Here is a 14717-nt window from a genome sequence, read left to right as displayed (position 1 = left end):
CTGCACCTCAAAATCATAGGCTTGGCGCATCCGCTCCATCTCATACCAACAAGCCCAAGGATCTGCGCTCCAAGGCTGGGAGCTATTCGCTCCTAAATGACCTGCCAGGGGGAGGCGTAATAGGCCTCTGGCTGCCCATACCTCCAACAGAGTATGAATGCCTGGTAATCTCAGCATAAGTAGAGGGGACAACTCCCCTATCAACATCTGAATGCCTCTGACGGACACCAGCACTAGGACTCGGGCCCTGACCTAAGCTCCACACGGCCTGCTCCCTCGAAGTATCTACCGGAGGACCCCTATCCACAGAGTCCCTCCGACCTCGACGACGCTCCTATACAAGATCCAAAATTCAAGTATCAGATATCCGTATACAAGTTTCAAGAATACCAACACCTCATAGGCAACAAACTCACCTCTCTGTCCTTTCCTACAAGCTTCTTGGTCAGATTGACGCAATGCCTCTTCAAAGAATCAATCACGAGCATCCAGCGACGCACCCTCGCCCGAGGCGCCTGCATACAAAACTCAAGATCAATTTCCAAAAATACAAAATTGCAACCAATGTCAAGAAAATACAAAGGCACTTACAGTTGCATAATACTCGGGAAGGGCATTAGTCGCCGCCCGATGCGGAGGAGAGGCCATTGGAACAGTAACCTCCACCTGCTTCCCATCTGAGTCCACATAACGAAGAACCCTATCAGCATAGGGAACATCCTCAGGGTCGATCGCCTCCTCCTATAAGCACGCATACAATGATCCGATTATACAAGAATACAATACAAGAAACAAAAATACAAGATTCAAGTCCAAAAACTCACTAGCGGCACAAACCGAACAGGTGGGGCAAGCCTCGCCCGGAGGTCATCATAGCGGCTCCTCCTATCCACAAAGTTCTCCCATGGGAGACAAATGGACTCGCCCCCAAAATCCATTGCATCCGAGTAAAGCCGAGCAACATCAACAATCTTCGCCAGCAAGGACTCCGGAGGATCCATAGGGACGAACCTGCCCCTCACATTATGATGAGCAGTCACCCGCTCACCCAGATACCACATGGGATGGTACACTCCCGGGTACAGCACCCGCTGTCCAGACAAGTAATAGGCCCGAATGGCCGAAGCAGGTGTAGGCTCATCATCAAAAGGGCCCCAGACCACCTACAAGACAGATGGCTTTGGCAAGTATACATATACAACAAAGATAAAAATCCAGAACAGTACAAAGGACTACCTCTCTGACAGGCAAGACCCACAAAGCTCTATGGAAGGTCGCTAAAGACACATCACTGCGCTCCGCTCCTTCCCAAGAGGCACCAAACAGGTAAGCCGCAACCCTGGGCGATTCGGCGCCAAGCTCGGAAAGTGCTCATACGCCCAAATCTTAAAAAAAGAAAGCAAGGCATCCATAAGTCTTATGCATAAAAAATTCAACATACAAGCATGCAAGTACGAAATACAAATTACAAGGAGTCCCGAATACCTCCAGCACACTCCACAAAGCAGCTACACTCGCCTTGCTCTCCGGTGTAGTCCGTGAGGCGTTCTTCATCTCGTACAAAAGGTGACCGTATGCCAGACCACCCCAGTTGAGGCCTGAAATAGCCCTCAAATCCCTCAAAGACCCTAGGAAGCCCACCAGCACGCGGTTATTCCTGCTCGGGGCCATCACTTTACTCACAAGGGCCAGGAGGAAGAATCGAACCCTCTGCTCCGCTGATATGTCCGTCATGCGAAGCCCAGCCATAATCACCGCCACGGAGGGGGTACCCGCCGAGGTCAAATCAACGATAGGACCGATCAAGTCCCTGACGCCCTCCGAATGCCAGCTCAACTAGGGATCAAACATCACGTCCCTCTCGGAAAAAGGAAGGCCCATGATCATAGCAAACTCGAAAGGGGTGATGGTGATCTCCCCTCATACCATGTGAAAGGTGTTGGTGGTATCCCACCACCGCTCCAGCAGGGCCTGTAGCCGGGCTTTGAGGCCCAACCTGCCCTCGAAAGCCTCCCAATGCCTCCCAGAAAGGAGCCAAGCCCGTTTAATCCCGGATCGCTCGAGCCTCCTCAGCGTCGAAAACAGTCGGATAAATGATCAAAAGATCCTTCAAGGACCAATAGGTGCGCATCGCCTTGCCGTCAGCCTAAAAAAAGGGTGGATCAGTTCAAACCTATACAAGTTTAAGAAGCACGTTCAAAACACAGTGCAAAACCTACCAAGCCAGCGCGCGGCCGCTGTGACAAATGAAACTCGGGCAAAAATGCAAGATCAGAGAACTGCCAACCGTCCCCCTCGAAAGACGGTCTGGTTCGTGGTACCATGCCCGGCAGTGGCACATCCGACTCAACCTCTTCATTGTTTGAAGCGTCCTCCATAGCCGCTTGGACAGTCGAGCGCTCAGCGAGCTTTCTCCGAGTATGACGAGGCATGCTAAAGCATTCAAAATACAAAAAATCAACATCCAAACCTGGGGCTATCTTATACTAGGCCATACAAAAATCAAAGTCCAAAACAAAATCCCCAGTGGATACACAAGTTTAGCCAGGGACCTCTATTACAATGGAGAATTCTACACCAACGCCTAGGTTATTCGTGCCGATGCAGGTATTCAAGTTCTACACCAACGCCTATGCTATCCATACCGAAGCAGGTATTCAAGTTTTACACCAACGCCTAGGCTATATGTGCCGAAGAAGGTAATCGAGTTCTACACCAACGCCTAGGCTATCCATGCCGAAGCAGGTATTCAAAAATTCTACAACAACGTCTAGGCTATCCTAGCCTACTATCCTACAAGACCCAATGAGGTCACCAATCTATATATTATACTAAAAGAGAGGAAATCAATGTGGTGATGACAAATGTCACTCATTGATTCGCCTCTCTTTTAATTAAATAAAAATAATTAAAACACTTTAATTAAGGAAAAATACTATTGATTTTCATTATAAATACTAAAGATTTTATTCATAATAAACATACTAAAAATAAAAATTCCAGCTCTTTTCCCCTTCCTAATAAAACAAATCATTTATATGGAGGATATACTTCAATTTAATATCTTATTCCGAAGTATATTTTTAAAAGATATTGTTGCCAAACTAAAAAATACCTTTTATATTTATGTATTAGTGAAGTAGTAAACATTAAATGGTATTACTACGACATACAGAGTAAATGTCAACGCAACTGATCTGTTTTATATTTATATTATGTCCATGCAAAAATAATTTAATGAAAGTATATGTCGTAATATCGACACAAAATTTTAACTAAATAAATACTCCATCTGTTTATGTTTATATCGCCAAAAACATAATAAAGGAAAGCTATTGTACAATTATGGATAGATACATAATAAGATAAGTGGTGGGTCGGAATACATAAAATGGGTAAGTAATAGATGAGAAGGATGAAGATCGAATGAATTTATATTTTTTTCTAATTTTTTTTTAGAAAAGTGTAATAAAAATCTTAAGCTTATAATATAAAAAAGACATAACAATATAAGATAGGTGAGAATATACATACATATAACTTAGAAAAAAAATTAATTGTATTTTACGATTTATTTTAAGTTCGATTTAAAATTTGATGAATAAGATAAATTTTTAAATGAGCCAATTGAGTTAAGAGGGTGGAGTATGACATTTTTGAATGAATATTGGTCGAATAAAGTGGGTGCACATTATAATGTAACATATTTGATCTACTAACAATATATCATATTTTATCATACCAGGGGTGAAGGGGCAAATATGATTTTGGAATTTCTAACTCGATAAGCCATTGTAGACTTTATAATGGTTATATCTTATAATTAAGGGTTTATATGTCGTAATATTGACCCAAAAGTTAACTAAATAAATACTCCATCTGTTTATGTTTATATCGCCGAGAACAGATAAAAGAAAGTTATTGCATAATTATGAAAAGAATCATAATAAGATAAGTGGTGGATCGTGATACATAAAGTGGGTATTAAATGGGCATGTAATACTCCGGCCCTCCGTTCCATATTGATGTTCCAATTATAATTTTCACGTTTGCCAACACACATTTTACATCATTTATATCTCTAATTATGTATTTGTAAATAATAATAATAATAATAATAATAATAATAATAATAATAACAAAAATAATAAGGAAAATTTGGTAATATTAATCCAACCTTTGGCCGGTTTTCTTTTATTAATCCCACCTACGACATATTTTTCAATAATCCCACCTTTACTACCCAACGACTTTTATTAGCCTTAAGTGACCGGTAATCGGTGAAAAAGTCATCGAGATGGTGATGAATTGATGATGATGACTTAATATATCGAGAGAGAGTACTGCCACGTAGGGACATATTACCGCCTACAATAGGTTTATGACGTGTTGGGCCCAATAAAAGTCGTTAGGTAGTAAATGTGAGATTATTAAAAAATATGTCGTAGGTGGGCTTAATAAAAGACAATCGGCCAAAGGTTGTATTAATATTACCAAATTTTCCTAATAAAATAATAATAATAAAATTAATAAATAATACTAATCATAATAGCACAACTTGTTTCTAGACTCCATCCAACTTTATGTAAACCGTTTACACGATAATAATTATAATAATTATAATTAAAATAAATAAAAATAAAATAATAATAATAATAATAATAATAATAATAATAATAATAATAAAGTTGAACATTCCAATATAATTAATAGTAATATTTAACATTATAATTATAAAAATAATAATAAAATAAGATCATTAAATAAGAAAATGAACTGAACTGAACTGAATGAAGCTGAACTGAATTCAATTAAACTAATGGAACTGAAATTAAGTCCAAAGATCAAGGTCTACCTCCATTCGTAAATGATCTTTACGCTTACTATTTGCACGGTAATTAACGAACTTTTGTGAACATGTGATGGTGGGGTAACAAATGAGAAAATGAGTGGCTAAATTTTTTCCAACAATGTGATTGGATGAAAATTAATATTAAAGTATTGTGATTGGGTAAGTTATGGTGGATTCCTATAATAAAATATTGAAAGTTGCATGTTGTAGTGGGTCAAATGAGGGTACAAATGTAAAGTTAATATGCTAAAAATGAAATAAAGTAGAGTGCAAAAAACTTTTAAGAACAAAATAAAACGGAAAGCGTAAAGAACTTTTAGAAACAAAGTAAAACGGATAGCGTAAAGAACTTTCAGGAATAGAGGTAGTATAAAAAAAAAAGTGTATATTACACATAAATTAATTACAATAGATACATTATTGTCAGATCAGGCTGACTGCATTTCATGAAAACAATGACTTATCAATATGAAAAATTCCATGAAATACATCAATGTTTTACGTATTCAATCTCATGCATAATATCTTAATCGTACGAAGTACTACATGACATAATCCTATCTTAGTATATTTTACTTAAATAACGTACCATAAACTTTTTATTTGGAATGCGATTTTTTGTAATACTTTTATACATAATAATATTATTGACAACATTACTAATATACATACATACTCCTCTAATCCTTCATACAATCTCATGGTACGAGTACCGGGTATTCTCAATTCCATGAATTAACTAATATCTAAAATCTTATAACGTTACGAGTACGGAGTATTCTCAATTCCATGAATATTATTATCTTCAATATCTCCATAAAATAATTTTTTTTATCACAATTAAAATAACAAAATCGGTGAAGCAGATTTAATGAACATTTGTCTGTCTCCACCCTATTAGGCGATAATATATATGTAGTGATTCGACGAGTGATGGACATTTATAGAGATAAAATTGTATCTTTCTTGGTGATTTGGTGGGTTTGTTTTGGTTTTGAGATTTAGCCAACATAATTTATTTATTTCATAAATACTCCACAAAGTACAATCAATTATTTATTTACTTATTTATTATTTTGACCACATATATAATAAGTGAGTGGAACAAAGAACAATGGAGGTTGGGTGCGTTCTATTCACCTTATTTGAAATAAAATTTTCAAACTTAATTGAACTTATCTGAACTTATTGGACTTGGACCACATTAAATCTAATGAAATTTATGGATTTGATAAGACCTGATCGATTTCAAGAGAATAAATTTGAGATTGGATGGGTACTTAAAATGTGTACGGGTAACACAATAAAACAATGAGATAATATTTGAATTTAATATCGGACTTGAAATGGGTGTGGTTGAACAAGTATCGCTGGGTTACCTCGGGTTCAAGTTTATCTCAGTTCAGGTTTTTATCGGTTTAGTTTCATACAATGTAGATAAATCAGAAGTGGAGTGAAATAGGTAGATGTTGTACTCGGGTCAAGTGAATTCGGTTACAAATTATAAAATCACAATTTTTACTGCGTTTATAAATTCTAATATTGAGGCCTTAATTAGAGAACACAGATAAGAACTAAATTTTAAAAGTGTTAAGAATTTAGGATCAGTGGCGGAATCAAACGGGTTATGAGTTGTAAAAGATTCAAATTAAACGGGTTATGGGTTGTAAATGGTTCTAATTAAGCGGGTTACGGGTTGTAAACGTTTCTGATTAAGAGCGTTACAGGTTAAAACAGTTCGGATTGTAAAATCGTTTCCCTCGGATTCAAACGGTTTGGATTGAAACGAGTTGGGTCATTAACAAGTTTTAGATCCATTGGGTTTGGGTTGAAATGGATCAGGTTGCTGCAGAACAGGTTTGTTATCGGGTTACGGATCCTAATCGGGTTAAAATTTTATGGTCGGTTGGGGTTGGATATAATCGGATTGGGTCTTGGGTTCCAGCTTGCATTAATAACAATTTGGGTTATAAACGATCTGACCAACCCAACGGGTCCAACAGTTCTGGTTGAAAATTGACATATCTCAGCTCATAGGATGATAACTGATTTTATACATAACATGAAATTATGGGTGATGCGTGAAAAGAAATAGAAAAAATGTAGGCATTTTTTTATGTTTCTTTTCTAAATTAATTTAACTTTGCACTTAAAGTTAAAATATACGGATTTTTCATGAAATGACCCCGAGATTTGCGTTAATGCACCAAATACCCCAAATATTTCCTGAATGCACCAAATAGCCCTAACGTATGCAATAATATCACAAAATACCCTTATGGACCATTTTCCGTCCATTCCGTTAAGTCTCCGTTAATAAAGCCTCTAATTATTATTATTTTCCTATTATTTTTTTAATTTATTTTCTTTATTTTTTATTTTTTTTGTTCATCTCTCTCCATGGAAGTCTCCATTTCTTTCATTTTCTTCTTCTTCTATGGCTCCTCTACCATATCAATCCTCCACCACCAACATCATTCGATTCTCTCTCCTCCAAATTCAATCATATCTGCTCCTTTCTCTCTCCTACTGCTTCTTCCAAACCCGTGAATTCCATCGCCACCCACAACCACCGAGGAACCATTCCTCTTCTCTTCTCCCTTTCTTTCTTAAACCCAGAAAATCGACCTTTACATCCCAGAAAATCAACGATTATATCACTAAAAGCATTCGCAACAAGATCCAGAACTATCATCCACAAAAATCGTAGAAAACACCAATTATTCTACAGAAAAGTTCTCGGCTAAGAAATCGCCTTAAGAATTTGTCGGCGCTGGATAATTCAACTGACAAAGAAACGAGATCGTCGGCAGCTGCGACGGTTGATAATGAATAAGAGTTTGAGAATTAGTACTCCAGATCCAACTTTGATGATTTATTTTGATGGTTTTTGCTTTGTGATTTATCTGGATTTTCAATTTGTTTGGGGATTGCAACAATCTAGGTTTTCTTGCAATAATTTGAGTTAGGGGAGAAGGTTTGGGATGATATGAAATCAAGGTAGATTAGAATCGATGTTGAAAAGGTTGCCGAGAATCAGACTGAAATGTCGTGTCCGAAGTCGATTTCGCTCTCTGGTGCTCAGTTTGGGAAAGGGGGGAAGGTAATGGTGCTGCCCTGTGGGTTGACATTAGGGTCTCACATTACTTTGGTGGATAAACCAAGGATAGCTCATGCTGAAAATAATCCAATATATCATTGTTGAAAGATGGGGATAAATCTGGGTTTGAGGAAATAATATGGGTTTCAATAAATTGGGTTTGAAATAATCTGGGTTTGAGAAAAGAGAAATATTGTAGAAATGATGATGGTGGAAGGAGCAGAAAAAAAAAAGATGATGATTGATGATGGTGATGCTGCTGATGATGATTGATGGTGTGAGGTGAAGAACGTGAAGTGAAGAAGAAGAAGAAGAAGAAGAAGAAGAAGAAGAAGAAGAAGTGGAAGAAAGCCCAAACAAAAGTTTCACTACTACAAATCCCGCGTTTTAGCGACGCCTTTTAGGCCTTTTTTCGACAGCCAAAGGCGTCCAGAAATTTACCCTCGACGCCTACACAAGTGCGTCGTCAAAATGTTAGTCGATATTTCTCGACGCCTTTTTGTGTCAATAGAGTAGACGCTTTTTATCGTCCCTCTTCAGTTTAGGCGTCGATATTCTCGACGCTTTAAGGCGTCTAGAAATTTTGTTTTCGCATCGAGAATGTCAACTGACCCGCCTCATCCAAATTCACCTATGTAATATTCTTGACGCTTAAAGGCGTCGGGAAATTTGTGTTCCCTGGAAATTTTAATTTAATTCAGCCTAATTTTTTGTATAATTTTTTTTCCACCTATATAAATGCAAAAATAAATATATAAATAAACTTTATTCATCAATGAAACCTGGGTTCTGAATAATTGGTATCCAATCAATTATGTAACATTGAAATTGCCTTATACAAATGTAGAAGTACATAATTAAAATCCATCGTACACGATAATGTTACTAATTAACCAAAATCCATAGTACATGATAATGTTACTAACCAAATTCCATCGTATATAAATGTTACTAACTAAATATTCCAAAAGATCATCAAAAATACAAATTGTATCTACTAAACAGAATAACTAAAACCTAGAAAAACTAGGATCTATAATAGTGGTAGTAGTAGCTTATATGAAACTCAAGTGGGTCTTTTCCTTCATTCTCATCTTGCTCCTTATCACGTTGGACGATCTGAAAAGAAAAAAACAAAATGAAGTATAGAGAGAAAGGAAGAGAGAGATGTAGATAGAGTTACATACCAATAGGAAAATGGAAGTAGACATGGTCAAACAGAGAAGCGGTTTCCTTCCATACTCATCCAAAAGTTCACACAAGAGCGGAAGTACATGAATAATTTGAAGCCAGGAAACCTGCAAAGTAAAATGTTATATCAAAATAACATAATTCCATTCCCAACACTGCTTATAGAAACAACTTATTCAGCCAAGAACATGCTGGAAATGGATAAACCCTCAATTTATTCAGTCAAAACCACAAAATCAGTACACCAAACCCCGAAAATCAAATCTGCAGCCAACGGAATTTAATTCAAAAGCAAAGAATCCATATCAAGCATCATTTTAAGAGGGAAATGGGGGAGAGAAATCTGTGCAAGTATAATAGAATATAATTTTAATCAAATTAAACTATATCTTGCTAAAACATAATCCATGTTAATATCTGCACCAGGTCCCCACCAAAGTTTGTCTTTAGAACTAATAAAGGAGCATGGATGTGGCCCAACCAAAATCTATTGAATTCTTTAGGTATAAACTACTTGAGGTAAAATTTACCACAACCTGAAACCTAACAGCTATTGTCTACTGCTGGTTGAAAGTTAGACTATTTTCATATATTGTACAACATGCAACTAAGATGCATCAAAAACTCCAGCATCCAATAACAGATAAAAACCAGTTACTTTGTTAAATAAAAGTTAGAATCATAACACCAGTATGAAAACTTATTTGGCATAGGAAATGAGAAATTCAAACTTTTCCTTCTTCTAAAAGAAGTCATGTTAACAACTTCTTCGGCAAATTTCTTGAAGGAATAATAAACCTCATGCTGCACTTTTTGTGAATTAGAAACTCCGGAAAACTAACTTTTTGTCAGATTTAATTGGGCTTAAGAGAACACCTGAAAATTGCAAAATGAAATACAATATCAACTCAAATTCTGTAATAAGTATGTAAATTTTAGAACCTAAATCACACATGATTGAATGGCATGAGAATTCTCAAAGAGGTCAAACAACACATGGTACTCAAAGAAGAGAAAAATGAAAGAAAACATGTAAAACTCAACAGGACTGAAGTTGCTAATACTCAACCAAGACTGAAGAAGGTGCAACAAACCTAAATAAAAGTAATTTGTAGGTGATAAATCACTAAAGCTTATACTAATAGCATCTAAAATAACAAATGAGTTGCTTTTGTGCAGCTTGAGTCATAACAGGATGCGAGGCTCTCTCAAGTCTGCGAAGAACAGAGGTAAAGAAGGGAAAAGATATAGAAAACGGGAAATTAGAAAGACTAAAAATTTACAGGCTATAATTTCATCCCAAATTAAGTAAACCAAGCTATTGACTACCTCTTACAAGCAACGCGACTGCTCAAAGACGGTACCAGGCCCTAGACAAGCAATTAAGGCCAATAGTTTGAAGTCCCCTTGGGGTAGAGGCACCTTCATTCGAGAAACATAAAGGTACAATAACACCTAACTAAGTTCTTGACAGAAAGCAATTCGAAAAGGTTGAAAAGTGAACTTATAATTTGTAGTTTGGCATACCCGCCCTCTTTAATCACCTAATTGAATATGCTCTTGTAAACACCTAATACAAGCACTTTTTAGCAAATCAGTCATTCTTTCTAGGAATTCAAAAGATTCAAGTTTTATATAGAAATATCAAATGCTTGACCAGAGGGGTGAAGTAATGATATTAAGATAACACACACACACTTATGAAACGGCACCCCCAATAATTTACTATTACTACTACTGGAATCTTCTTTAACCCCTTTTGATTCCATTATAACATTCAATTAGATAGTTAATGATAAAAGGCCAAATATAAATATGAAGGCCTAGATAAATTACCAATACCAATCTAGATAGTTAATGATAATAAGTCCTACATAAATTAGATACTCAAAATTTACAAAAAGAGTGCAACTTTGTGAGATTTATATAACTCAGGAATGGTGTTTTATTATATGGAATAGACTATCTCTTCCCAGACATTGTTTCATAAAATGGTTGAGTAGTTCAAACAGACTGCAAACAACTCTTATGGTCGGTAATGTTTGTTTACTGATGGTCTAATGATTTAAGAAGTTTGACAGAAATATGGACTAGTAACAGGCTAACACAAAGTAGTAAGAAAATCACCTTTCCGGCAGCACCAGACACACAGAGACAAATACCTAATATCCTTTATGAGGAGATCCAACCTCATAGAAACCAGTATTTTGATCATCTTCTAAAAAAATATGGACATGGATTGCAACATTATTAGCCTTTAAGGGAAACATGGTTATCGGATCAAACTAGAAGAGGGCAAAGTTGCTTAGTAGTAATATGTTTTATAACCAATGAAGTATTAGCGATAGTTTTTTTTTTGGTAAATAAGATATATTTATTACCAAAAGGTAGAAACCACACAATATTCAACCAACGAAACAAGAAGCAAAGGGCGCACAAACCCGCAACCCAAGCTAAAACGCAAAGCAAAAAACAACAGTCAAAACTACAAACAAGCCATCCGCAGCTACAACAAAGACGCAGCAGCAGCAGCAGCAAAGAGTAGCAGCAGAACCTAGCAAAGAAAGCAGCAGTGCAACCAGAAAAGAAGCAAAGCACCAGAACCACGCTTCAGCAAACAGGACAGCAACAACAATAGAGAAGCACAGACCAGAACTTGCAACAGAGTGAGGCTGAAGTATTAGCGATAGTTGATGACAAGGATACTTCATATTATTATGTATTTCCGGATATTAGGCTTATGATACTTCTACCATTATATATAAGATAATACCTACATTTTTAACAAAACAAAAATTAAAGAAACAAGAGGAAGAGATAATGTACCTAATTGCCACACAATAGCAAATCTTGCCAAAAAAGTCTCAAATGTTGCAAAGTACTGGTCATTTACACGCATTTTCACACACTAATGAAAGATATGCAATTCTAAAAACTCAAAAGTATCGTCTAAAAGAGGGCATGAAGCTAAATACCCTTGATAAGATGGTTAAAGCATATATCTCCAGCTATACCTGAAATTTGCAAAATAAAAATGACAAATAACAGGTCTGCCTGTATATATCTAAAATAAGCACGTAAACATGACCACTTGAATCCTATATAAAGGGCTTAAGAGATACAATTGAGAAAGGCAGACATGTAATAATTCTATTCAAGCAGGAATCTGAAATTTAGCTAACTAGTAAAACAAAGAATGTGATCCCAGAAAAAAAATGAAGGATCAAGCCACAAAAGTTTTTGTAGCATAACATGTAAAACCCAAACGAAAAATATTAAAATTCAAGTATACAATGAAAATACTCCATGTAACATCTGCATTTTATTATTTTTATGTACTCAAAAGTCAAAATGATCCCTGAGAAGTATATTTTTATGACCTAACTTATTTCATAACTTCATATCAACCCCACACAGCCACACATATATGCTAAAATACATGAAAAATTATCATTAAGTTTGTATCCAGCAAAAACAAGTCAAAAAAGCTAAGAGAAAGGATGCCATCAATTCCCATGATACCCTTAAAATGGATTCACTACATTAGATATTACACCAAAAACCTAAATCAGATGTCCAATGCTCAAATCATCTAACGAATTAAATATGTTACATTCGACCAAAAACAAAATAAAATTCCATTATGAAAACCCTGAATCAAAATCTAAGTTATAGACCAAAAATTCCTAATTGACATATAGTTAGGGGTGTTCAAAATCTGAAACTATGCTCAATTAAACGTAGATGCCACACAGGTACAGAAGTAAAGAAAATTGACAAAGTATAGAAGATTTATCATTTCAGCAATTGACATAAGAGAGAATATAGAAACTAACGCATAAAACCAAAGAATTCTGAACTGGATAGAAATTTCATACCTTAAAATCGAGATGGAATTTTCGGCAAAGAATTTTGTTTTGTTAGATCGATCTGGAACAAAAATTCATTAACTAGAACAAGATATGGAACAAAAATTATAACTTGAGGAAATAACCTAACATCTCAACAAATTCAGAACATGGGAGACAATTAATACCTCAAAATGTTTGAATTTTGTTTACAGCTTGTTGTAATTCTTATAATTGCGGCAAATTCTTCAAGCGCGGAGTAGATCGAGAACTTTTGAGGCTGAGAAGGGAGAGAGTTGTTGGGGGTTAGGGTTGAGAGAAAAGTAGAAGATGATTAAGAAAGAGAAAGAGGAGTGGGGCGGGTTTCTTTTCCTTGGCCATGTGCAGAGCAGGTGGTATTTGGCTGAATTGTCGACGCCAGAAGTAGACGACAATTAGGTGGACATCAAATGGCGTCGACAAAACACGGATACTGCAATCTTAGCCTAACGCTATAAGGCAGGTGTCGAGGCCTAGGCGTCGAGATAACACACATTTTGTAGTAGTGTTTTATGTTTTTTTAAAATAATTAATAATAGTGTATTATTTTTTTTTTGGTTTAATTAATATAGTTAAGTGTTAATATTCGGGTAAGTAGAGAAAATGGTTGAGTAAGGGCAAACAAGTAAATTCACGCTAACGGAGATTTAATGGAATGGGCGGAAAATGGTCCATAAGGGTGTTTTGTGATATTATTGAATACGTCAGGGGTATTTGGTGCATTCGGGAAACATTAGGGGTATTTGGTGCATTAACGCAAACCTCGGTGTCATTTCATGAAAAATCCGTAAAATATATAAACCGTGCATCACACGGGGCCTATACTAGTGGAGTCACTATATACGAAGGCCAAGTGCAAAATTCAAAGAATGATACAAAATTCAAAAAAGCAAAGTTCAAAATTCTATAAAGTTCCAACAGTTCAAGTTCAAGTGGCTACCAAACAATTTTCTTCCTCCAAGATACAAGAAGCCTACTACCCTACAAGTACTACAACAACAATATAAAAATATTTCAAGTGCAAGAATCGAAACTACATGCAATCCTACAAGTTATTTCATAAACAAAACATGAAATACTTACATGGACAAAGCAAGAGCAAGTAGACCAAGGGCAGAGAGCAATCAACCTTGGAGAAAACAAAACCAACAAGTGAATGTGCTCCTACGAAGAGCGCAGCGAGGGGGTTTATGTAGCCCAGCCCTGCGTGGGACGCAAGGCCCTGCGCCAGACACAGCCCCTCAGACCATGTGTGGAAGAATCTACGCTCGGTCCTCCGTGCTGATTGCACGTACTTTGCTGCTATGGTTTTCTACAGCAAACGTCAAACATGAAATCATGCTACCTTCTGATGAATACTGCTATGTATATCCGTTTCTGCAACATTAATAGATAAATATCTCAAGAATACAAAGTTCGAAAAATACAAGAATTCAGGCGTTCGACTCCAAACGGACCCGAGCTCCAGGACAGTCAGCCGAAATTTCAAAATCTTAAGAGTCAGTAAAAAACTCTTTCCCCCACGACATAACCCCAGAGGATCAACTCCGGGTATTCAAAATTCAAAAATTCAAAATTTTAAAATTCAAAATTTCAAGATTCAAAACTTTCGATGCCAAGCCCCGCCCTGAACCAAAGACGGGAAAGTAGTACAAGTACAAATCAGAGTCGTCACAACCGCGCGGAG

At 36.4% G+C, this 14717-nt stretch overlaps 1 long non-coding RNA gene across 8 annotated transcripts; it reads right to left on the bottom strand.

Moving 5' to 3' along the window:
• Positions 1-8780: 8780 nt before the first annotated feature.
• LOC130459684 (uncharacterized) lies at positions 8781-13472 on the bottom strand. 8 transcript variants are annotated; one of them, XR_008919265.1, is made up of 5 exons: positions 13180-13454; positions 13022-13093; positions 12119-12157; positions 9140-10019; positions 8781-9071 (listed from the first exon to the last, which is right to left on the bottom strand). It is a non-coding gene; the product is annotated as an uncharacterized lncRNA (long non-coding RNA). The 8 variants fall into 8 exon arrangements; XR_008919266.1 differs by having other exon boundaries at positions 13022-13073; XR_008919263.1 differs by lacking the exon at positions 12119-12157 and having other exon boundaries at positions 9140-11916; positions 13022-13073; positions 13180-13472.
• Positions 13473-14717: the final 1245 nt, after the last annotated feature.

The sequence above is a fragment of the Spinacia oleracea genome, chromosome 4 (assembly GCF_020520425.1).
Source record: "Spinacia oleracea cultivar Varoflay chromosome 4, BTI_SOV_V1, whole genome shotgun sequence".
Taxonomy (NCBI): Eukaryota; Viridiplantae; Streptophyta; class Magnoliopsida; order Caryophyllales; family Amaranthaceae; genus Spinacia; species Spinacia oleracea.
Note: the sequence above shows the minus strand (reverse complement) of the source record. Positions and strands in the feature narration are given on the sequence as shown.